Raw genomic sequence first — 27465 nt, 5'->3', positions numbered from 1 at the left:
TACTTAGACTCTCAGCTTCAGTTATTTATTTCAGTTTATAGTTAGCTGGCTCCACCTTTCCTGGATCATGGTGAGGGAGAGAGAGACTGAGAGAGCGAGAGGTAAGGAATGTATACAAAATGCCATATCTAGATTTTTCTTTTATAAAATACAAAGAAACTTTCACAGAAACTTGGAGATAAGGGTCTGCCTGTGCTGCCTCCTCAGATTTCAGACTCCTGAATAGATAGGATTACACGCATGACTTACTCATAGCCAGTTTAGATCCTATGTGTCTTCTAAAGGTCTGTGTTTCAGATTGGTCCACAAGGAATCACTGTCGGATTTTTGTAACAAGAGATCTTTAAGTACTGGGGTTTGGGTTATGTTTTTGAAAGGGATTGTGAACTTTGCCTCTTCTTCATTGCCTTCTTCACTCTTTCTCTTCCTCCCTCTTTCTCTCTGTCTGTCTTTCCTCTCTCTCCCCAACTCATTTCCTAGCTATCGGCTACTAGGTTTATTTTGCCAAATAATTCCATCATGATATGGTGCTTTAACACCTGCCCGAAAGTAATGGATGTAATTTTTCTAGGAATGGAATCTTTATAATCAGAGGCAAACAAATCTATTATTATTTCTATAAAATAATAATCCAGGGGGCGGGAGTTTGGCCTAGTGGTAGAGTGCTTGCCTAGCATGCAGGAAGACCGGGGTTCAATTCCTCGGTACCACATACATAGAAAAAAGCCAGAAATGGTGGTGAGGCTCAAGTGGTAGAGCTCTAACCTTGAGAAAATCCAAGGACAGTGCTCAGGCCCTGAGCTCAAGCCCACGACTGGCAAAATAATAATAAAAATAATCCAGTGGATACTGTCCTCATTAATTTATAGGTTATTAACTTATACCACATTAATCTGGAAAGCTATTATACCATATAATTAACTTGCATTTGCAGCAAATATTTCTAATTGAATAAGCATTTTATCAAATTCATCTATCTCTGAACATCTGTTTCTCTGAATGGTTTCTTAATTTAGAAGAATTCTTTATTAGCAGGAATGGTGGCTCTTACCTGTAATCCTAGATACTTAAGAGGTTCAAATCTGAGGATGTGGTTAAAAGCCAGCCTATGCACTAAAGTCTATGAGGCTCTTATCTCCAATTAATTATTAGAAAACCAAAAGTGGTGCTGTGGCTCCAGAGGGAGGGCTATAGCTTTGAGTTGAAGAGCTCAGGGACAGCTCCAAGGCCCAAGTCCAATCCCCACAACTGACAAAAAAAAAAAAGAATTCTTAATTCCTAATTCAATCAAGACATTTGTATCAACTAGTAACTTAGAAATCATTTCTATACTCAAATGTCTTCAGGGTCTAATCGCTCTAGTTTTGCACACATCTGGTTTTACACACACTGTACATTAGGCACAGTATTAGACTTTGCACAGTCATGAAATAATTAGCATGGAAATCTCAATCTTTCTCTTATTTTATAAGCATTATTAAATGTGAATTGCATTGTGCTACACCTCATTTCAATTCTTTGGGAAATCTTGCCAAAAGATTAATATCCTTGTTTAATGCAAAGTCTGTTGTGCTGTACCTCTCAACTCTCTTTGTACAGTCTGTATGTCTCCATATTTATTCTGTTTTTCAAGATATTGTGATCTGTCTGTCTATGTATCTTCTATCTATCTATCTCCGTCTATATTTGTCAATGCAGCTAGCCTGGAATTTTATAGAAGTAAAAGTAAATGAACTAGTAAGATAAAATGGAAGTATAATGATCAGTTTTTGCATTTATTTTTTTTCTGGGATTATAATAGACAATTTAATAACCAATAGATTAACACAGATGCCAATTTCACTTAACCCGATTGATGGTTTCTGTTAAAACCAAGAACTGCCTGCACGATCTGTCAATTTTCCACTTCTGTCAAACTAAAAAAAAAAAAAGGCCTATTTCTGACAAAGTCAGGACTTAAGAACAACAAGGTCCGGATACGTCTTTTAAACCATATACCTTAGCATTCTTTTGACCCCCACATTTTAAAATCGATACGTAAATTCCCTAGCTAATCCACTCTTTACTGGTGATCCTAGAAAACAACTTCCAAGGGATGTTTGAATAGAGAAGGCTCAAGATACTGCCTAGCTATTTGAGGGGTGCACATGGTGGCCCTTTCAGCCCCCAAGATGTCAAATGTGCGAAGAGTGCAGTCTACTGTCCTGTGCTCTCTGAATTCCATGTGGTAGTTTCAGTGCTAAGGGGTTGCGCGTTGTCTGCAAGGTTGTGTGCATGCTCCAGAAACAAGTCTTTCAGTACCCTTAATTCCTTTGTGAGCAGTTTAATTTTGGCTTCCAAGCGTTCATTCTCTTCTTTGAGCTGGTTCACCCTCTGCAGGGTGTCCTGCGCTTCCTGCTTGCTCTTCAAGCAGTTCTTTTTCACAGCCATGTTGTTCCGCTCTTGGTGCTGCCAGTAATCATCACTATTCCGATCCATGGGGGAACTCTTTTTGCTTTGCTTGCTGGCAGACACAGCCTTGCTCCCTCCCCCCACCCCGGGCCAGTGGGCACCAGCTGAGGGACCTGCTGCAAGCCACTGGCTTGGGCCTGGGGATAAATGACGCTGACCCGTTCACTCCGGCAGCGCTGCTGGACGGCGCTATCTCGGACACTCCCTTGCCAACGCGGGGGGACAGGTAGAACTGAGCCAAGCTAAACGGCCCCCCAAGTCTCCAGGTGTATCTGGGTTTCCAGCCCGCCCTCAGGCTGTCTCAGTTCTGCGCAGGCCTAAAGCCTCATGAGTCAGCCCCGAGGAGCGATGCCTCTGCCCTTTCCGCTGCAGCTGCCCTGGCCGCAGGTTTCCCACCCCCCCAGCCCCCCTCACACCACCTCACCCCAACCCCTCCTCCCCGGAGGGGGCCACGCGCCTTTGCATTTATTTTTTATAAAATGTACTTGTTGCTAGGAGAGAGTAAGAGAGTAACTGGGAAATATAGCAATGTTCATTTTTTCTCTCTATTTAATTGACTTAACCAGTGTAAGTCATTGCAAAGGAGTAAAATTTTAATGTTAATTTTTAATTAAAGAAAAATTTTAGAAAACCAGTATTTTATAGAGTCTCGCAGAGTAAAATTACATGTCAAAGGAGCTTCACTATATAAACATTATTGCTATAATATTTATGTAGAAGAAAATTATAGCAGAGTGAATATTTTTAGTGTCTGTATATGCAAACTTTATTTAAGCTCTCATCAATTATCATGCCCCTCTATTCAATGAAAAACTCTCAAGTATTTATACTTAGATGATTTAAACTAGAGCATGTTATTGACACATTTATTACACATCATACTAATTTAGTTCCTGAGAGCTAAATATATGTAGTAAGTATTTGTGCTCTGAGATGTTACCAAAGGTCAGTATGGGGCAATAGCATACTTGACAAGAGCTGGTAACTAGAATACAGTGGGATTTTGTCATTATGCTTCAAGGACTTCAAAATTTAAACTCCTAAACCTTACTCCATCAGTTAAATGAACTGAAGCAACCCAGAATTGGCTCATTTTTTTAAGATTGTACTTTATTGTCAAGGTAATGTACAGAGGGGTTACAGTGACATTTGTCAGGTAGTGCGTACATTACTTCTCAAAACCCTTTCCCATGTTTCTGCCTTTTTTCTCCCCTCCCACCTTCCCCCTTTTCTCCCCATCCCTACCCTATTTCAAATAAACAAATAAATGTATATGCAGTATACCAGATAACAAAGTCAGATACCGTAAGTTTTGTTCTATGCGAAGTTATTTCTTTTCTTTTTTCCCCCTTATGGTTTATTTCATATTGGCTCATTCTTGATTGGGTGTTGCACAGTGTTTTCATTGTAAAGAATCATTGTCTTTCCTTTTGGTGCCAAACTGTGAGTTCCAAGCGGAAATCTCAGCTTACCCAATCTCCTTTTCTGATCCCTACTGACATGTCCCTGCCCTGCATGACTTGTGATTGTGAGCACCCTAACCTTTTCCCACTGCCAGAACACACAGATGGGTGGCAGTAGTGCATTTTCTCTTTTCTAGCCCAACTATTACTAAAACACATCAGGGAAGTGTGGACAGAACTGGCATCCCGGTGTTAAGGAAAAATTTTAAGAAAGTACAGAGATTGCACAATACGCAGCTGAACTCATTGTACTGTCTACAAGCTACTCTTATACCAGCTGCCCTTGAAACTGCCTGGAAAAAAATCATAGTAGAGGTGGTGAAATACAAAGGATGGTTAACAGCAAACATTTCAAAACCAAAGCCTACAAAACCCAGCTCACTCTAATATCTCACTTGTAATGCTGGGCATATGAAGATGTCTTCTCTTAATTATTATGAAGAGATAATAATTTTCTAGAATAATAAAAAGAGAAGACTAGCCATCACACATAGCACAACTCTGAATAATTTTTATACTTTTTGTCAAATGTATTTCACACATTAGACATTCCAGTCTGGGAACATAGGTTACAGGTAGAATAATTGTCTAGCGTGCACGAAGCCGAGGGTTCGATTCATTGGTACCACATGCACAGAAAAAGCCAGAACTGGTTCTGTGGCTCAAGTGGTAGAGTTCTGGCCTTCAGAATGCCCAAGGACAGTGCCTAGGCCCTGAGTTCAGGTCCTAGGACTGGTAAAACAGAAACAGATACAAAACAAACAAAAAACCTCTCCTGGTTTCAAGAAACAGTCCTTGCATGTTTGCGATCAAGCCCAGCCTGTTCTTTCACCTCTATTATCCTAATATATCATACTGAAATCTAAGATACCATAGGGCCCAGAGTCAATGGAACTCTGCCTACCAAGGGCGGGTTCACCTCCTTGCCCACTCTCCCTTCAGCCTCAGTCTCTTCTTCAGGACCTTTCTCGATGGGGAGCACAGCACCCACCCTGCTTACTCTTTGGGGCTAAACAACCACTAGTTGAGCCCAGGAGCTCACCAATTCTCGCTGCCTTTGCTTACATAAGTGGACAATGCTTTATGGATGGTTATCAAGCACAGCATGAGGTATCATTAGTTATTTGTGTAAACCCAGAGTTGCCCCTCTTCCCCTCCTAATCTCTTTTGCTCTCCTCTATCTCCTAGACTTGGGATCTCCTGGCAGGAGGCCTTTTGCCATTTGACTAACTGCATCCATGCACACAAGCCTTCAGAACAAGGTATTTGTCCACGACCCGTGGTGAAGGCGTCCCAATATGGATCTGGAGACTCCAGAGACGCTCACATTTTTAATAGTCTCCTATGTGTAACTGAACCCCAGGATTCTTTTAATTACTACCTTGGGATGCCCTCTCTTAATTACTGGGTTAGTTATCTGCTTTCCCTAAGCCTAGTGAATACACTTGGTGGCAGGACAGGTCACTTGACAGTCCTTCCAAATGTTTCAAAATGGGTTCCCAATTGACCAGTCCTAAAGAAATAGCACTGGTTTGCCTAATCTCAAAACTCCTGGGCTGACTAATCTGCAGCCCGCCCTTCCCCAAATTAATTTGCTTATGTACTCAGATGTGACCTCAGCACAAACTTGACATACTGGAGGCTACTGAGTTCAGCATTGTAACTGATCTATATAACTTCCTCCACCAAAGCAACAAATGGGCCAAGGTGCCCTAAGCTCCAGTACTCTATCTCCACTCCAGACCCTTCCATCTCCCAGCTACAATCCTCTAAAGTACACCCAATCCCCTGCTATCTATCCTTCTAGGCCCTCTCCTCTCCTTCTCAAATCAAATTCCCTGCTGAGTCTGCCATACCGGACTGTCTGACATAGGCTGGGATGGCTGTCAGCCTTCTAAACTAAAGTAACTGCCTTGTAAGTGTAGTCATAACAAGTTAATAGTCCAACTCCCAGTGCTGAAGCAGAATCCACAAATTTCCCAACAAGAGCTACTTAATGGGTCATTAAAGACAGACTTCCTATAGTCAGATATCAACTCTTCACTACTACCAAGTAGCTTCAAGACTACTACCAAAGGGGCTTCAAGACCGCTCTGTCTCCTTCACTAATCTTATCACTGGCAGTGATTGGCTGGCAAACACACCAGGGCAGCCTTCTCTTTCTTCCTTCTTTCTCCTTTTTACCCAATCAAAAATCTCATAAGCTAGATAGATAATATCCCCCACAGAAAGCCATACTTTTTTTTTGGTCTTTTTTTTATTATTATTTTGTCAGTCATGGGGCTTGAAGTCTGTGCCTGGGCCCTGTCTTTGAACTCTTCAGCTCAAGACTAGTGCTCTACCACTCGAGCCACCACACTACTTTTGGTTTTCTGGTGGTTAATTAGATAAGAGTTTCAAGGACTTTTGTGCCTGGGCTGGCTTTGAACCATGATCCTAAGATCTGAACCTCCTGAATAGCTAGGATTGCAAGCATGAGCCACCAGTGCTTGGCTGTAATTTTGTCTTTAAGAGGTCATAATCCATTTCCTTTCTCTTTCCTCACTCTACTCGTTGAAAATCTGCATTCTTAATTTTCCCCTTAAAATGAAGTTAGTTTAGGAGAACATAAAATGCCTAAACATTCACTCTTTAAGCCTTTCTTTCCATACCTTCATTGTGCCCTGTCTGCCCCTCTAAAATGTCTACAGGAATTTAGGTGAAGTGCTGCCTCCTCCTCCTGAAAATCTGGTTTGGATATCTTCCTCAATTCTTTTTTCAGGCCCTGGAGAAATACCTAGGAAGAGGCAAAAGCTGCATTGTAGGTTTTCATGCTACCTCTCACACTTCCATCAAACTTTTCCAAAATTGTTTTATAGGTTTTCTGTTCTGGTTAACCAATGTTAATTTAAATGTGGAGATTTGGTTAAATTCTGTTTGTTGTTGGGAAACGTTTTGTGTCTTGAGTTTTGTCTTGTATTTTGTTTGGTATTTCCCATTTCTCTAGAATTGACCATGTGGTTCTATCATACAATGGGCAAAAAATATCTTTTGTCCCTGAAATTCCAGAAACCTTACAGCCAATATTCATTGTAATACCTAAGTGTTCCTTTGTTGGGGACCGACTGTGGGGTCAATGACCTTGGACCTGACCTTGGACCTACACAACTGTATACACAAGGAAGTAACTCTTATCATGATGACTTTAAGCAATGTCAATCAGTTCTTATCATGATGACTTTAAGCAATGTCAATCAGTTCTTATCATGATGACTTTAAGCAATGTCAATCAGTTCTTATCATGATGACTTTAAGCAATGTTAATCCTTTCTCATTTATCCTATATGTGATTTGTTTACTATTTTGTATGAATGTAGCCTCTGGCAACTCCCTAGTTTTAAGAAGAGTATTTAAGGTCGGAACTTAAAATAAACGAGAGAGTCTCTTAGGCGGCAGTCTGGAGCTCACAGTCTTCTTGGACTGCTGACTTGGGCTGTAGTCCTCCCGAACTCCATCTGTTTGTCTCTCTTCTATTTTTTCCTAGTCCTTGCCCCTATTTCAGGAATCCCAATCCGCGAACCCTGGTTTGCTGCCGGCTGGCCCCGGCATTCCTTAGTAAACCTTTTGTGCACATGTGCATCTGTCTATGAACATTTCAAAATAACTCATTGTAATACACAAAAACTGCCATCGTATTGTGAGAAAATGTAGTCTTTTCTATTAAATTGAAGTACTCCTGTTATGAATATAACAATATTTTGGTACAGATATTTTCTGAAATTATTTGCTTTTTAACTTGTTTTATCTATTATCTTTCCTTCTTGTGACCAGTAGTCATATGAGCAATGATAATTCTATGTCGAAAGAGCTACTTATCAAGTATGTGCTAATTGTCAGGAGGAGAAATCGTTATAAATGGAGGTAGTAAAAGAAATGAGAGGGCCAGAAATTTAGCCTAGTGGTAAAGTGCTTGTCTAGCATACACAAAGACCTGGGTTCTATTCCTTGGTACCATATACCTAGAAAAAATGTCAGAAGTGGTGCTGTGGCTCAAGTGGTAGAGCTCTAGCCTTGAGAAATCCCAAGCACAGTGCTTAGGACCTGAGTTCAAGGCCTAGGACTGGCAAAAGAAAGAACGAGAGAAAGAAAGAGAGAGAGAGAAAGAGAGAGAGAGAGAGGGAGAGAGAGAGAAAGAGAGGAAGAGGGAGAGGGAGAGGGAGAGGGAGAGGGAGAGAGACTCTCTTTGGAGTGGGAACTCTCCACTGACCTCATAAGCCTCCTCCAGCTGTGTTCTGTCAGCTTTCCAAAAACAGGGAATAACTCCCTTTCTAACTTTGGCAATCAATTATACTTAGAATATGAGCCTAATTTCTTGACAAAGAGAGAGGACAGTTTGGATTGGAATAAAAACCTAGCAAACTGCCCTGCCTGAGCAGCTTGTCTGTGGGTGGCGTAACAGTAAATTGCCTTGAGGAGAATCATTGTGCAGTTCTTCAGGCCACAAGAAAAAAAATGGACAGTTTTAAACTCAAGCTTTTTCACCAGATTTGGATGCAAACAAACATGCCTAATATCTGTTTCTCAAGTATGCATGCTATTTCTCAAATCTCTTGGGTACAGAGCTGACAATTAGTTTCAATTATTGTCCTAAAGTGCTACATTTGGTTAATAACTTTCTTTTTCAAAATTCAATAGCAGATAGTGTGTTATTACAAATTTTACCCTCTGAAACTGGTCAGACCCGCAGAGGAATAAATAACTCTTATAAGTAATTATTGGTCAAACTTAACTTCTATTCTTAACAAGTTGCACACAAGCCCTGCTTAAAACTTATTTCTATTGATCTCCGTGTTGCTTCAGTTGAAAATAAAAAAAATAGTCCAGTGTCAAAAATTCCCCAAAACTCTCATTTAATCTGTCAGTCACCTTCCTTTCCAATGTGAGAAATACCATAAATTGGGACATGCCATTCCAAGAAACAGCAAAAATGCTAACTGGAACATGTCATCCCAGCATGGAGCAAATGAGGCATTTTCCCAGCAAGAAGCAGACACGTCTGAGCAAGAGCTTGTCCTGGTGATGAGTCTAACCAGAGGCATCTGGAAAAACTGCACATAAAAGATGATGGTATCAGATCCTAAATGGAATCACTTTGTGTTTGCCCTTTCAAAATCAACCAAAATCTTGGATATCAAAAAAGATAGCTAATATGCATGCCTATCTAATGTTCATACCTGTTTGCCTTCTAACTGGACAGCAACTTATACATACATGTATAACACACACACACAGATACACACACACACACACACACACACACACACACACACACACACACACACACATATATATATATAAACTTGCTATTTCTATTTATGGATAAGCTCCCTGCCCCTAGAGTCATATAGCACTACTGGCCTGACTCAATATAACTTTAGTCCCCAGTTCACCTCTTTGCACAACCCCCATTCCCACAGGAAGGTTGATGCTCCTTGCTGTGCCTCAATAAACAATCTTCACCTATTTGACATTGAGTTCAGTCTGTTCTTTCTCTTCCATTGTCTTAACATTTACTATCCCTGTTTTTCCCATACTTCATTCTCCTTTCCTGCTCAGTAGTTATTTTCTTTTTTATTTCTTCTTTCTGCCAACATCCTTTCTTCTTCTTCCTTCTATATGTTCCTTTTGTTTCAAAGCATACTCTGTAACTCTACATTGATCACAGTAATATAAATACTCTGCTTTACTGTCATGAAAGCTCCTAAATCTCCATAATCTCAATTGGCATCTGCAAAAGATGTGACAGGGATAAGAGCTACATAAAGAGAATTATTATAGAAAATCACATTCTTAATGCAGTTGTCTGAATAAAATGGACTTTTACTTTAGATAGATGATTTTTGAGATAAATCACTAAAATAAAAATTGTTCAATGTTTTATGTATTTCTGATTTTTTTAAAACTTAGTTTTATTATTATTACTTAGGTGTTCTGCAGTGAAGTTATCATTTCATAACTCAAACAATAAGTTCAATTCTTTTAGGACAATGTCACCCTTTCCTTTGCTTGCATTTCTAAGTATAGCTAAAGTCTGTTGAGGCAACATATGCCCATATTCCAAGCTGCAGAAAGGAATGGTTAGGAATCTTGAAGCTGAAGACTTGTCACACAAATAGTTTAAGCCCCTAGCTGAAAAATAAGCACATAACATAAAAGGTCTAATATCTCTACTCAGATTATAGAGCACAAATCTGAGATTCAGCTACAGAAGATGTTTTTTAAAGTAATGGCAAATAACATTATAAAAGAAATATAAGGGCAATAACTGTTAAATTTGCAATAAACTAAAAACGGAAAATCTCACTTCCCAGTTTAATTCTTTATACTGAAGTCTATGCTGATTATATTTAAATGCTTCAGAAAACAGTTTAAATTATAACTTGTAACGTCTTTTATAGAGAAGCAAAAATGAAATTGGAAAGTAATCCAGTGATTGAATACTACAGATGCTGAGTTAAGTTTGACTTATTTCTCTTTGCTGTCTTGGAGAAATACATTAATTTTACATCCCAGCAAAGTATATTGAGAGAAAGATGCATTATGGTAAAGTAAAACAAGCTGAGGCATGTAAGGAAAATGGTACATTTGAGCTGGACGATGAGGAGCCTTTCCTAATGGTGAAAAGATTGGAGTTTCCTAATGAGAGCAATGTGTACTAAGGTCAGTACAGGCGTCACAAAGCAAACTCGGCTATTTTTAACATGGGTCAGGTACGTCATTAGCCACTGGAAAAAGACTGCTTGAGGAAGTTTGACCAGCTCTCATTAGAGATAATGTTAATCTAATGTAAAATAATGTAACACAAAGAAATAAAATAGATGTCAAGCACTTAGAGGAGCTTAAGGAAGATAATAAATATCTCTTAGTTGGAAATTGGTGACAGAAAATTTAACATTGGAAATCATTCCTTGGAAAGAGCATCTTATTAAAACTGGCTCTTTTCTTCTGAATATAACTATAGAAAGACTAAAACATCATCCTAAGAGGTTATTCCAAATTTACTAGGAATATATATATATGGCATACTATATATACATATACACTCTTATATGTATATATATATATACTGGAATAATAGCTGATCCATGGTTAGGTGTCAAATAAAAAGTAATTGAAATCTTGTGCACTTTATTCATATGAAACTCAAGTGTCCTGAGTTGTGATTTATTTTCTACAACACTATTAAATGTTTATCTCCCTCCCTCCTTCCTCTCTTCCTCATTAACTCTCTCTTTCCTACCTTCCATCCTCTCTCCTTCTCACTCTGCTCTCTGTGGCTCCTCATCTATGCTTTGTGCTTCTTTTTCTTCAGTACTTTAGATTCAACCTAGAACCTTGCATATCATGACATACAGTCTAACAGGAACTAGATACGTACCCAGCAAAGCAACTCTTCATTGATGATGTCATGCTCTATAATGTAAATGAATAAACATGAGAAACACTTCCTTTAGTCATCATCTAATGACCTTCTCAATGTCTCCTTCTAAATGTCCATCGTATGTTACTGGATGCCATACAATAGCCAGAAATGATGTCCTCCCTGGAAATTGTACTAATTTTAATTCACAGCCTGTAGTCTTCCATTGTTTTAGACTCTATTTTGTAAGTTCTTTTAAACATTATGTTTTATAAAAGCCCTGACCTTTTAAACATAGCAATGATATTAGCAAAGGAGGAATTCTTTATGAGGAAACAGAGTGTTCCTGCTGTTGTTGCTGTGGTTGCTTAGATTTGGATTTAACTCTAATACCTCCAAGATCCTATGATTACAGTCAAGCTTGAATTAAAGTCTCAGATTCGAAACCCAAATAATCCTGTGTATAAATAAATAATGGAAAGAAAACAATGGTTTATACATAAATGCCTTAGCTCAAATTAAATCTTTAAACTGTAATTGGAGTTAAAGAAGTCTAGAAGCCCCCATAAAAATGATAGTCAATTGCATTGCCTACAGATTGTCACATATTTTAATTATATATGCAATTGAATATATAATTATATACAATTCTCTGTACAATTAAATATAATTGGGTGCATGTATTATACATGTTACATGTTATATATATGTGTGAGTAATTATATATATTTATACATACACACATGTATATCAGCATTTGTCTGCTGATGTGTGTTTATATAAATATGTAAATATGCATTCATATACATTCATATGCATGTATATATAATATATATTTAATTAAAATGCATATATTAAATATAAAATTTAAGTGTAAATTGCATATAATAGATATTGACTTATAAAACATATATTTTATACGTCATATAGTGACGTATTACATGTGTATCTACATATATGTAATTATAATCTGCATACTTATATAATTTAAAATATAAAATCAACCATGCATTCTACTGGGGAGTGTTAGCTGTGTGTTAGTGCTAGTACGTCCTGAGTACGTCCTGGTTTTTTAAAGAAAATTCATTATGAAACTTTTATATTTGTCTATAATACACCTGGAAGAAGTTAAACCAACCGTTAGGATTATTAGATGATGGAAAGACAATGTAGCTGCCCTTCAGGGGTTAAAGATGAGGCTTTGGAATATAACAAAGCAATGTTTGAATTCCTATAACATTATTACTTTGTCACTCAACAAATATTACCTTAGTTGGAAAAGTAATGTCTTCAACTTTGTCCAAGTCAGAAACCTTATGAGACAATTGTGGAATCTTTTTGTGGATCTAATATTATAATGAAGGATTTTATCAGTAAGAAGTGGGTGACAATGATAACACAGAGGGCAAGGTGAGTGAATATATAAACAGACTGCAGTGATGGAATTACAAAGTAATGGAGGCCGGCAACCTGTGCCAACAATAGGCTGGAAGAGGCAAGGAATGCAAATTCTTTTGGGAATGAATCTCTAAGGGAGGTGGATAATCAGTTAGATCTCTTGATTTAGATATAAATGACCATAAAGTATGTAAGTATTTTAAAGTGCTGATTCTGTAGCTTTGTTATGGGACCCATTAAAAGATTAATATTGTTAGAGGAAGAATGTCCTTTTAATTTTTTGAACAAGTAATTTAGGACAGACACAGGGCTAAATGTTTCTGAACTATGGCTTTATTTTTCAATAGTGCCAGGAGTTATCTTTCTTTGCAGTGAAAATAATGAGAGGAGATACCTGAAGTATTTTGTCCATGCCAGAATCATTTTACCTGTTTCAGCTAAAGAACTCTTGGAAGATACAAAGGGACCAGACTTACCACAGTGCCAGAAAATCATGATTAGCCATTTACTCTTGTCTACTAGTCTGTTTGTTATTTTCCAGATTGGTAATCGAGGTATTTGTGAGAAATAAGTAAAAATGTTTATAATATTAGTTTTAAAGAGGGGAAAAGGAGCTTCTTTATAAAATTGTAATATTTAAGCATGATATGGAGGCTCACACCAATAATTTCACCAAGAGATGAAAATGGGAGCAATGTATAAGCCAATTCAGGCAAAGTTATTGAGCCCCTATGTTAAGAAATGCTAAGACTGCCGGATTAAACCTGAAGTTATGGGAACTACAGGGGTAAGAATTGAAGCATTATATTAGTCCTGAATATAAATCATGAGATATAACTGGAAAACTAAAAAACATCAAAAGAATGGCTCGAATGTCAGAATATTTGCCTAGTGTGCATGAAGCTCTGACTTCAAATACCAATATTGTGAACAAAGATTACCAGAGTTAAATTATCTTGCATAGAATATTTTAAGATCAACCTGAAAACCTAATATGTAACAGATGTGGCTTATTATCATTTTGAAAAAAAAATCTTCTCTACAGAAGGTAGAGTGCTTTCTCTATACTAAGGATACCAGATTTTCTGAAAAAATATAGAAGTTTTGTCCAGGGAGCTATTCTTTTCTTTAAGTTACTGCTAAACCACATTGTGAAATTTCATGATCTCCTACTGCATGACAAGCTTAGTACCTTTATTTCAACATAAAAATGTGTAAATTTTTAAGACGATTTCCCCCCATATGCTAAAAGAAGACTTTTTTTTAAATTCTGGAAACATGGAACACTTAAGAATTTATAGCTCTTGAGGGAATATTTTTGTGAATAGAAAATTACTTTCAATTTTCTTTTTTTTTAACAGAAAATGAAGAACTTTATTTTCCAACTTTAACATGCTAGCAATTAATTCAATTTAAAAAGTACCGCATAACATATAGGATATAGGGGATACTTTTTGTTTGCCTATTTGTTTATTTCAGCCTTAGGGTTTGAATTTAGAAAATGGGCACTCTCTTATCTTTTTTTGTTTTTAATTTAATTTTATTGTCAAGATAACGTAAGGAGAGTTTATGGTTACATACATAAGGTAACGAGTGCCTTTCTTGTCAAACATTGTTACTACCTCATTCATTTTTGTCCAACTTTCTCTCCCCTTTTCTCCCTTCCCCCTCCACCTGTAACATTCATTTCCAGCACACCATCTTGTGAATGATTGGCTCTCCATTGTGTTTAAAAGTTTTTCCTAAGGATTTGGAAAAATTTGCCCTAACACATTGGTTGTTAATTGTGACAGCTGTAAACTTATAAGTAGCATTAATGTTTTATTTCAAATTGAGGTTTAGATTGTTGAGAAGTCAGCAAATGTTAGACAGAGTACTATAATACAAAGTTACTATTCATTTTTAATGTTCATTTTCCTTCTCCCATTTTCTGTCTTCACCTCACCTAGAAGCATGTCTTTCTGACATTTTATTTTTAGATAATTTTAAGTATATTATCTTCTCATTTTGCTTTCTCATACAAGATTCAATTTGGTTTTCATTGCCTTTCAATTTTGCAATTCAAATTTGCTCATGCAAAGAAGGCAGTTTTATGTGATTTATACATAAATCCTACATTAATTTGTTTAGTCACCTCTGGCAACACAATATTGATGTGAATGAGAGTGGATTTCTCAGGATTGGGATTTCCTGGACTTCCCATCAATTTGATGCAGATGCTTTTCATGCAGATTGAACAGAACAAGCAATGTGTCTATTGCAAAGATGGCCTTGCTAAGAAAGAGAGAGGAAAACTATATGTCAATGTATGCATAGGCTGCTTCAGAATTTTGCACCCAGAATTCAAGACATTTTCTTCCAATTAAGACAAAATGTCCAGACTCACATGCTCTATCACAAGGAAAGAGATCCAGTTATTGCAATTCTCTTTGTGTTGTGAGGGCAACAAAGACCAGGAACCAGCACTGATGGTTTCTAGCTATGAGTGGGACTTAAGGGACAAATAAGAGTGCATTTGGTGCAGTAACTGTATAATCAACCCTCCAATGTACACAGGATCTACAGAATCTTGATAAATTAAGTGTACTCACAAGTTCAATCCTATGCCAAGAACTTTACATTTTGAGTTGTGCTATTAATGTCTAGTCTGGCCTGCTATGTTGACCAACATTGAGAATTGATATTATTAACAGCAAAAGGTGTTAAAGAATCAATGTTGAACAGGTGTTCATTGCAATTATTATCTTGTGGATAATCAGTTCCCATTCAAAACTTGTCAGTCTCTGCTAACACTCAAGCCACAGGTGTTATGCTTGGTCATAAAGGCAGTTAAGGCCTCTTACAAATCTTTCCACAATCTCAGTTATTTTCTGTACAGGCCTCAGGGAATGCTTCTTTAGTGTCCAACAACTTTGAATTTCTTGGTGATTCCTGGTTCTTTTATTTGAAGAGTCTGTAGAATAGGAAATACAATGAGTTTAGCATGATAGCTAGGATTTCAAAAGGTAAAAGATTATATTGAATTATTGATATATACATGTGATTCCTGTAAATACTGAACATTTTACAGTTATGTCAAGGGTTATGGATTACCATGAAAGTTAGGCATTAGTTTTCATAAATATACATCAATCACTGGCTTTTAAACTCTATCTTGGCACTAAAATTGTAAAACTAATGTCATGCTTTATAAAATAGACTTTTGCAGTAGACTGTGGGTTTCTGCATTAATTCCTTCCTAAATCTAAACATTAAAAATTATTTACTTCATGTAGTTTCCTCTACATCCACTTTTATCATTTCATGTAAGTTTGTCCCTTTAGGTTTATCATAGAAATGTAATTTGGAAATGTAATATCAGGGCATTTTGTAGATACAAAGTTCATGCACTCCAATATGCTCAAGAATGATAAAACTGTATACTGCCGGCTTATTTTTTCAAAGAATGATCTTCATTTTATTGGAGATGGAAATGGAACTTCTCAGTCAAACTATCCACCAGCATGCTCACAGTGGTGTCAGTAACCATCATGTTGAGGGGTGAGGGAAGGGAATGGGGACAAAAACATGAGTAATGCACTTAATACTTGGCCAGTGTAACTGTAACCTCTCTATATATTACCCCAACAACAAAAAAAATTGGAACTAACCTAGTAGAAAATGTAGACTCAAAATGGGAGTTTGAGAATCATTTGCTACCTTCCAGATACAGTGGAAAAGAAATTTTAAATTGGATCAAGGAAAAGCTATATTTTCAAAAAACCAATCATATTAAATGGCAAATTATAAAGACAAAAGCTGTGGTTTAACAAATATTGAACCATGGCCAAACAGTATATTGTTGTGGATTCCGTGTCTCAAGATTTCCATGTATATCTATAGCATTGTAGACAAGTCATATATTTGTAGATTTCATAGATCATTTATTACATTTAGCACAGTAAGAATTTATATACTTAATGTTCAATATTTATACTCAATATTCTGTCATTTCTGTTTGATATTTATACATATAAGAATCAGCATCATAGTTCTATTTCATTAAAGAATGTTGTTGTTATGAAACGGAGAAATCAAGAAAATGATCCCATTTGCAGTAGTTCCCAAAAGAATTAAATACTTAGGAATTAACCTAATCAAGAATGTAAAGAACTTATTCAATGACAACTGTATAGGCCCAATGAAAGAAATCAAAGAGGATACCACAAATGGAAAGACATGCCATGCTCATGGATAGGGAGAACCAACATTGTAAAAATGGCCATACTGCCAAAATTGATATATAATTTCAATGTAATCCCCACCCAAATCCCAAGGACATCCTTCTTGACTGAAACAGAGAAAGTAATCCAAAAGTTCAAATGGAATAACAAAAGACCTAGAATAGCCAAAGCAATTCTAGTCAAAAAGAGCAATGCAGGTGGTATTACAATACCAGACTTCAAACTCTACTATAGAGTCATAATAACAAAAACTGCATGGCCCTGGCAAAAAAAATACATCAGAAGATCAATGGAACAGAATAGAAGGTCCAGAAATAAAAGCACGTACCTATAGTCAACTTATATTCAACAAAGGAGCCAGAAATATACAGTGGAATAAACAAAGCCTCTCCAATTATTAGTGCTGGGAAAACTGTGCCGCCACATGCATAAAACTAAGAATTGATCCCAGCCTGCCACCATGCACCAACAAAATGGATCCAAGACCTCACTAGGAGAGACACTGGAACACACAGGCATAGGCAGATACTGCTTGAACAGAGTCCCAGAGTCACAACATATTGGAAAGAGACTTGACAAATGGGACTACCTAACAATAAAATGTTTCTGCACAGATAACAGCATAGCCACTAAAATAGAAAGACAGCAAACCAACCAACTGAAAAAAAAGATATTCATTAAGAATACATGAGACAAAGGCTTAATATCAAATATCTACAGGTAACTTAAGAAACTAGTCCCACCAAAAACAACAAACCAATCACTGAATGGGCAAGGGAACTAAAGAGAGACTTATTAGAGGAAGAAGTAAAAATGGCAAAGAAACATATGAGAAAATGCTCATCATCCATGGTCATAAAGGGAATGCAAATAAAAACAATTCTAACATAACACCTTACCCCAATTAAAATTACAAAGTCTGTGTTGAGGTATATATTCTACAGACATATACTGATATATTTTATAGATTGATATGTGTCTATGACATACAAAGACTCAGTTTAATTCTAATTATGTTCTTAATTTATGTGCCAACGATCACATATAGAGATTCCTTTCTTGACTGCTTGTTTGTAGTGCTGTACCCTTGGAAAACCAACATCCAAGATGCAGAGGCAGAGGGATCATGAGTCTGAGGCCAATCTGGATTATGGAAGTGAGCCCCTGTGTCAAAAACAAGAAACAAACAAAACAATTAACTTATGGTGCATATTGCTATTAAGTACTCATTCAACAACTTATCTTAAACATTTTGACAAGTTTTGATATTAAAATATCTGTAAGTTGTTTAATCCATTGTCAAATCCTAACTTTTTGAGGGGGCAAATTGTGTTTACTGAATTTGAAAATATCATGACTTTAGATTATTTTTACATTCTTATGAAGATTGCATAACATACCAGTCAGGAATATCCAGGATAGTTTCCTAATTTGCGTTTCAAATTTATATTAATGATTGCCAAAGGAATGCCTATGCTAGAGCCCTACCTTTTTGCCTGATCAGTTGTTGCCATTTTGTGGTTCTAAATGGTCATAGGTAGGGATGGGGTTCTCCAACCGAAAAACTGGCTTGTCTAATGGAACTTGCATTAAAGCATGATACTCAGTGAAACCCAAATTGTGTTAGTGCAAATATGCCACTTCCTGGTACCTCCCTTTACCAGTGATTTTTTCTGGACTTTCATGATACTTTCTTGGGTGTTTGCTAAATCATCAATTGTTACCTCTTAATAGGAAGTCAGACCAGAGACCCCAAAACATCTCTGAATTCTAATGAGAGCAATCTAGAAAGTACAATGTGTAAGGGAGAGCAACACTTACTTGGCAGACTGAGATTACAATATTGTGGAGTTCTGTTGCTTACAGTCCCCCTCTCTGTCCTCACAGGCAATCTTGCCAAATGTAATCTTCACAGACTGGGTGATGGTTGAAACTTTAAGACACACATTTTGAGTAACTAAACAAACTCCAAGTGCATTCCCCAATGATGTAAGTCCATGTGCACACCTTCAGAAGGTGCGAAGTCTAAATTAATTTTGAAGTTTGATGAACGCCAGTAAAAAATTATTTTTAAGCAGGCCCCGCCAGAAGATAACTCTAAACTAATTCTAAACGAGCAGAGATAACAGTTTCAAGGAAAATAATAAATTACAGACTACTCCCTGTGTAAAAGCCACTCCCAGTGATTTGGCTCCAGGGTAAGATAACCATTGAAACACCCTATGATAACCATTGTGATATCCTGACTAGCTGCCCTTCAGCTGCCCTGCAGTTAGGCAAGTATCCCCTAAGCACAAACTGCACGTATCCTGTAGCACTAGCCAATCAATTCATAATACATCAACCCTATGAGCTAACCAATCACTTCCAGTTAAATACCTGTCCACTACTAGCTGCATGAATCAACTTTGAGCATTGTTCTTTGATTTTTCCCACGTTGTGTTATGATTTGCTCAAACTTGTGACTATGCTTGGGAAGTTCCCCAAACCCTATAAAAACCCTGTACAACAGGAAGTCGGGAATCTCAACTCAGACCTGCTGTGCCAGTGTTGGTTGTGAGTCCAGGCTTGGGCTTGCAATAATGACTATAGTGCTCTTACATCAGATTTGGCTCCTTGGTGGTCTTTGGGGACCCTGAAATCTGGGTACAACAAAGGTTGAAAATGTTCAGTGGTGCTGAAAATAAATTTAAAGGGGAAGAGAGAGAGAGAGAGAGAGAGAGAGAGAGAGAGAGAGAGAGAGAGAGAGAGAGAGAGAGAGAGAGAGAGAGAGAGAGAGAGAGGGAGAGGGAATGTCCAGGAGCATGTCCACTGATAGAGTGCTTGCATAGCATGCACGAGGCCCTAGGTTCAATTCTTTGGTACCACAAACACAGGAAAAGCTGTAAGTAGTGTTGGCTCAACTGGTAGAGTGCTAGCCTTGAGAAAACCCAAGGATAGTGCTCAGGCCCTGAATTCACATCCCAGGACTGGCAAAAATTAATAAAATAATAAATAAATAAAATGATGTTGGCATATGGATGGGTATTACATTGAAACAAATAATAACAAATACTGGCAGGGATGTGGCCAAAAGGGAATACTGCTATCTGTTGTTGGGAGTATAAATTAATATAACCACTCTGTAAAGAAGTATGCATGTTCCTCAAAAGACTCAACGAAGAACTCCTGTGTGCAGCAATCACACTGCTGGGCATTTACCCAAGTGGTCATGAACAAGGCCACACTAAAGCAATCCCCACAATTACGTTTATTGCAGCATTATTTACCATTGCTATGGTATGGAACAAACCCAGATAGCCCTCAATAGATGAATAGATCAAGAAAATGTGGAATGCATTCAATATACACACAATGGAATTCTATGCTTCCATCAGAAAGAATGACATCAACTCATTTGTAATGAAATGGAAAGACTTGGAAAAAATCATATTAAATGAAGATAACCCGAACCCAAAAAACATAGTCTCCATGATTTCTTTTATTTGTAATAGTATATTCCTAGGATAGTAAAGGTTAACCACAGCTTTATAGCTATGTATATATGACCATATAAAATGATGCAAATTGAAATGAACTCCAAGGTTCAGAAACAAGAAGTATTATTTTTTCTTTTTAAACATACTGTATGAAGTTTCTTCTTCCCCCCCCTCATTTACTTTATCCCATTTGCTCTGTTATTTTGGAATTCTGTTTCCTATGTACATGCTTATATGGGGAAGATAAGGGGCATAACAAAATGGTGAGACAAAGGACAAAGTGTGAACCAATGCAACAGTGACAAACACAAGGCACTATGATGAAAGGACTTCACAACTTGTGGGGAGATGAGTTAGGGGAACAATTGAAAGAAAATAAGGGAGAGAGTAACAAAAAAATTACTCATTACCTTACTAATGTAACTGTAACCTCTCTGTACATCACCCTTGCAATAAAATAAAATATAATTAACAAATGTGTACGGACACAGACATGCATTCCAGAATAAATGTGTCATATTTCATATGCATATATTCACATATGTCTTATAGTGAGGACAGCAGAATAAAATGAAGGAAAAGTAGCTAAAAGAAGATCGAAATGAAGGAGCATTATCTGTATTGTTTTGTTAATATTTATCTGAATATTTTGATATTCATTACTGTCTCTAACAAATTACAATAGTTAACAATTGTATTTTGGGGAAGGAAACAATACAGGAAGGTAGAAAAGAAGTATACAAAGCAACAAGGAGATAAAAGAGTAAAAATACATACATGAAACATTCCAAAATTATTTTCTTTCAGCTTTTCTTTTCTTTTCTTTTCTTTTTTGCCAGTCCTGGGGCTTGAACTCAGGGCCTTAACACTGTCCTTGGGCTTTCCTCAAGTCTAGAACTCTACCTCTAGGGCCACAGCACCACTTACAGCTTTTTCTGTTTATGTGGGATGGAGGAATTGAACCCAGGGCTTCATGGATGCTAGGCAAGCATTCTACCACTAGACTATGCTCCTGGCCCTCAAAAAATCTTATGAAGCACAAATCTCTGTGGAAATCAAATCAGAAACTTTCCTTTATTGGCTCTAGCAGATGTATTTATGAAGATACTTGCATAAATTGGAAACAAGGTACCCATGTCTTTTCTTTTTAAAAAAAAATTAATTGTATTTTATTGTTGGAGTGATGTATAGTTAAATTCATTAGGTAGTGGGTATTCTTGAACACCGAAACCCTTTCCCAGTTTTTCTTTCCTTTTCTTTAAGTGGCTTTTAGAAATAGATGTTATCTAAATATCTGATGTCACTCTTTCTTTTGGTGTGATAGAATTAGCATGCTTTATGTTGTTAGTGTCCTTATCTGCCTCTTCCAAAGCTATTTTGGGAGGAAAATGGAAGAAATACTTTAAGTTCAAATGATATGAATTTATTCCTGATTAGGATCAAGTGGTTCTGTTCTCATGAAAACACCAGGATTTGTGCTTGCTCATGATTACTGCTTAAAAACTTTTAGCGCATGAAAGGGGACCATCTTGAATGTCATCCCACCTCTCAGTCCAACTTCCTGTTTAAGCATTAATAGAAACATATGTGCTTTGAAAAAGGTATGAATGAATGGTATATTTGAACTATCTGTAAATTTCAATTAACATCAGGTACTCTACATGCTGAATTCGAGAACAATATTTAAAGTTCTGTGTATATGGAAAACATAAACCTGAAATTTATTGAGAGCATTAGGATGTCTAAAATTTTTTCAGTACATAAAATATTGAATGAAAAATTGAAGAGGAGTCTAGGAAAAATACCTCAAGGAATTCTGCTCATAATATGTAGAGAATAAAATTGATCTGCACTAAAATGTACTAATAATCAATAAAGAGGAAGACAAAATTTCTCCATAATGGACATTAAAAGCAATGGAAAAATTAAATGTCATACTTTTTCAAAAATTTACAATTATTAATAACTGATCAATGCTTTGGATCAAACAATATATAATATAGATTGAGAGAAACAGATTATATATTTCAAACTTATGTTTTTCAGGACAGAACAGAATGAGAAGAAAATATAAAAATTCAACTAATGGACATGCTTCTCTGAATATTTCATTTCCAGCTTTATCCTAATTCTGTTGCTTTAAAAATACATATAATGTATCCTTATGTGAAAATTGTGAGAAGAATGAAGCTGCTCTTATTCAACTTTTTAGAAATGTGATCTATACTACAGATAGGATTTGTTTATCAGCTGCATTCAAATATCAAAATGCTGCTCTGGAAAAGCAAAGTTGAATCCCCAAAATACTTTGCCTTAATGTATAATCCTTTTGGTATCCACTTCACTGTAAAAGAGCAATTAATTTTTCTCAAGAGGAACAATCAGAATCTAATCTCAGGTCCCCAGACATGTTTGAATGGCCTCTGAGGAAAGCTTTTCCAGCAATGGTAAAGTACATTTTCCCCTTGTGTCATATCTTTTCTGGTCATTACCCATCATTCTGTCCTAGTTCACAGTTAATTCGTCCAAACTAGCTTTCATTCTTGGGGATTGAATTGGGAAGTTTGGGAATATTTAAGACTGTGAGCAAAGATTTTCCATGTCCTTGAGGGAACTAGAAAGTGATGGGTTGGAAATACAATTCTTCAAATCTTCCATAGCAATATATTTCCCAATATGGTATTAAGAATTTTGGATTTGACTACTGTCAGAAAGTTAATTCAGTATCGCCTTATGAACACTGATTGATTAACATTTCTATAAAAGTTACCTTATACCACATAGAAACATGTTTGTTTTTTTTTCAAATCACACTTCCGATGAATATAGGAGAGGATGCTCTTACTGGAATACTGTTATGTAAGTGCACTTGCATTTCATTTTTATTGTTTTATTTTTGCTACTCCTAGAGCTTGAACTTAGGGCCTGAACAGTGTCCTTGGTCAATTTTGCTCAAGGCTTGTGGTCTGCCACTTCAGCCATAGTACCACTGCTGGCCTTTTCTGAGTATATAGAATGGAGGATTCGAACCCAGAGCTTGGTGCCTGCTAGGCCAGCATTCTACCACTAGGCTATGCTCCTGGCCTCCTGCTTTCATTTTTAAAATTTAGCTATTTTGCTTTTACTGAAGTTGAGTCTCAAGAATTTTCTAGATTCTACTAGAGTAAAATCTGGTGATTTGGAGGAAATTAAATGAACGTAATCTTCAAAGGCATTGTTCAGTTTTCAACTATATTTTTATAGTATTGTATCATATTTCAACAAAATCTATAATCCACTGAAACATAGCTAGCATTCATATATTGAGAAATTGAGACAGCCTATAATATTGCAGATGAAACAATATGTTTTAGATATTAAAAGAAAACTCTATTTCATGAATTATACTTAAAGTTGTCTGACTATTGAAGTGTTGCATTGAAATTATTATGGCATAGTCAGCTGAATAAATTGTAAGAAAAGTAACTCATCCATATATTATACATATCTAACAAGAATATTGTGTCATAAAGAAGAGAAAATCATGAAGTTAGTTCCATTAACTCTAGCTGTGTACAATATATGCTACAGCTAGCTGTAATGAAATCCATGATACTGATTTTATCTAATGCCTTGTGGAATTGGATTAAGATGATCACATGATTCCTCTCTCCCTTTCTCCATCATTCCCTTCCAAACTCCCTTCCTTCCCTCTTCAACCTCATTCTGTCCCTCTTGTTTTTTTCTTGGTTTTGTTTTTGTTTTTGTTTTTGTTTTTGTTTTGTGGGGAGGGGGGTCATGGGCCTTGAATTTGGCCTGGGCATTGTCCCTGAGCTCTTCAGCTCAAGGCTACCACCCTACCCTGCAGCCAAGCTCCACTTCCCATTTTCTAGAGATTAATTGGAGATAAGAGTCTCAGGTCCTTTTGTGCCCATGCTGGCTTTGAACCTTATTCTCAGATCTCAGCTTTCTAAGTAGCTAGCATTATAGAAGTGAGTCACTGAGCCTGACTCCTCCTTCTTTTCTTCTTTAGTTTTCTTTTTTTCATAACTGACCAAAGGAATGGTTATAATTTCAATTCAGAGTACTTCATTCTCTTCTCTGAGCAATTCACAGACTCTAGCCTAATAGCAATAACTGAGACAAGCCACAAGCATAGAAACTGTATTTTGTTGTTGCTTTGTTTCCTACTGATATCATTATTTCTTTATTGTATATATAATTATGTTACTTTTGTTATCTTGGCTTGATAAACTATTACAAGTTGCATGGAAATAAAATAAAAGCAGGGAACACACAGTGGAAAGTTCAGAATTTACATTAATTTGGCAAAGTCCAGCTTCTTTGATAAAGAAGCTGTGTGGAAAATTTCAAGATTCAGTTTTCTCACCTAAAAAATAAGGACAATGTGATCATAAGTTATGAACAAAACTTGATGTAGCAGAGAAGGCAATAGAGAGCTCTTTGAAAAGAATTCAGTATTTTTGCTGTGGGTACAGGGGATTTTTAATTATTGATGTTATTAAGCCTAATTAGAAACTAGCATTAAATAATTTATATAATTTATATAATTCTGTAGATTATTTTCTTTGAAATGTACTACCATCATGTGTAAGCATATTTTATTTTATATGGTAAGAAAGAATGTTTTCCAAAGCATAATTTAGACCACTTGAGCCACAGCACCATTTCTGGCCTTTTTCTATGTATGTGGTACCAAGGAATCGAACTTGGGTCTTTGTGCATGCTAGGCAAGCACTCTACCACTAGGCCAAACTCCCTGCCCTCTGAGGAACTTTTTATTTGTAACATATACTTGTTTCAGAAATCATGACTCAATCAAATCAAAAGACATCTTTGCAAGGGAGCAGGTATTGATTTAAATGCTCATTTGAAAATCAATGTATGTTACACAAATGAAAATATCCCCACATATTTTATATGTAATTAATAGCTTCAAATAAAAATTTAGCTTATGAATGTTGGAATCTGTAAAGGTTGTTTTTCACTTTTGTATATTTTGAAAACATTTGACTTTGAGTAGGATTCATGAATGTTCATAAATCCTTAAGTAAACATAAAAGAGGAAGCAAAAACTAAAGGAAGAAGCAGGGCGCTAGTGACTCATGTCTGTTATCCTAACTACTCAAAATGCTGATATCTAAGGATGGTGGTTCAAAGCCAGCGGAGGAAAAAGTCCTTCCAATTAACCATCAGAAAACAGTAAGTTATGCTGTAGCTCAAGGGGTAGCGCTCAGGGACAGCACCCAGAGCCAGAGTTCAAGCTCCTTGACTGACACCCCCAAACAAATAAAGAAAAGGAAAGAGGGAGGGTGGGTGGGAGAGAGGGAAGAAAAGAGGAAAGAGAAAGAAAGGAGACAGGAAGGCAGGAAGGTGGGAAGGGATAGGAAATAAGGGAATGGGAAAGGAAAGGAAAGACTAAGGAGGAGAAGAAAAGAAACCCCCAAGGAAACAGATATTCTCAGGAAGGAAAATAAAATTCTAGCTATAATATCCACTGTTCATTTTGAATGCATTACACCTAACATACGTATACATATGTATATACATAGCATATATCATTTTTTCTGCGTCTTTGAACAGCCCTGATTTTCACATGCTAACTTATACTTGTTTTTCTTTTAGCATATTAACACACAGGAAATTTCTATCCACCTCTTGCATTATTCCATAGATTGGTACTCTTTTTCTGTTATACTTATTAACTTGTGTTTCATATAAAAGACAATGCCCAGCCACAAAAAGCCCAAGTTTATATAGTACCTATGATAATTATGTCTTGTACCAAGATAAATTGTCACTAGAATTTGAATGGGCAGGACATATTTGTTTACCTTCAGAAAAAAAAATGAGTTGGTTATATAAGACGCGTTTGACAGTTATAATTCTCATAGTGAATGAATCACAGCTTGCTATAAACATATAAACGTGTGATGAGCCTATACAAAAAAGGATATTCATTTCTCAAATGGGAAGTTACAGATATCAGCAGCTCTTCCAAATTTCTATCAATACACATGAAACCGAAAGCAAAGTAAATGAATTTGAAGTAATTTGATAGAATAATTTATTTTGTTCACATGAAATAAAATTATATCTTCTTTTGAGGTTGATCTGAAATGTGTGCTACATTACAGAATTCATAACAGAGTATATATTCTTAAGTATATAATCATAAACTTTGTTTCCCTGGGCCCACATATACTTAGTAAATATTAGTAAATACTTAGTTACTTAGTAAATATTGCTAAAGGGTATTCAGCTATTAATGTTTATAATGATACCATTTTGTTATTAGTAATGCAATACTAAGCATGTCTCATATATTTGATTATTTGATTAATTACTCTTATTTATAGCCTAATTTTGATTTAACATGAGTCAGAGTGAGACATAGACATCAAATATGCTGAATATTCTCCTGCCTTTCAATGATTTCTTTGTAGCATTACATTTTTTTTGCTGGTCCTGAGACATGAACTCTGGGCATCTTTTGCTCAGGTCTACACTCCCACTTGAGCCATCCTGCCACTTATGGCTTTTTCTGCGATTTGATTGTAAATAAGAATTTCACTGACTTTCTTTCCCAGACTGGCTTTGAACCAGGATCTTCAGACCTCAACTTCCTGAGTAGCTAGGATTACAGGTGTGAGCCACCAGTGTCCAGCTTGGCAATAGTAGTTCTTAATGACTGGTGTGGCCTAAAGGGGCCATTAAGTTAATATTATTATGCTTTATGAAATTAATTGGAAATATGACAGGTACTGGCTATGAATCTAAACATAACTTCTGGTGTCATAAATGGACTTGCCAAGTTGATGAAATTGCTAAAACTTTACTTTATAAACTGCATACATTTCTTTCTTCCCTTACTCTCTGAAAACTAGACTTTTTATGAAAACCTCAGTCTAAAATTGTTGATATAGTTGACTGTGCCCCAATATTGATCTTTCCCTTATCCCTAGGAATAAAATATTTGGGTTCCAAGTCATGTGAAAGGGTATCAATGTATGTGAATTAATGCACCTTCTATCTGGCAAATATCATGTAAC

The 27465-nt window shown here is 36.4% G+C and overlaps 1 pseudogene; it reads right to left on the bottom strand.

Annotated features, from left to right (window-relative positions):
- Positions 1 to 2196: 2196 nt before the first annotated feature.
- The window catches only part of LOC150056627 (CCAAT/enhancer-binding protein gamma-like), a 100712-nt pseudogene continuing 75443 nt past the window's right edge, over positions 2197 to 27465 (bottom strand).

Source organism: Megascapheus bottae, chromosome 12, assembly GCF_031878675.1.
Source record: "Megascapheus bottae isolate mThoBot1 chromosome 12, mThoBot2.hap1, whole genome shotgun sequence".
NCBI classification, from domain to species: Eukaryota; Metazoa; Chordata; class Mammalia; order Rodentia; family Geomyidae; genus Megascapheus; species Megascapheus bottae.
The sequence above is the reverse complement of the archived record's forward strand: the minus strand, read 5'-3'. Positions and strand labels throughout refer to the sequence as shown.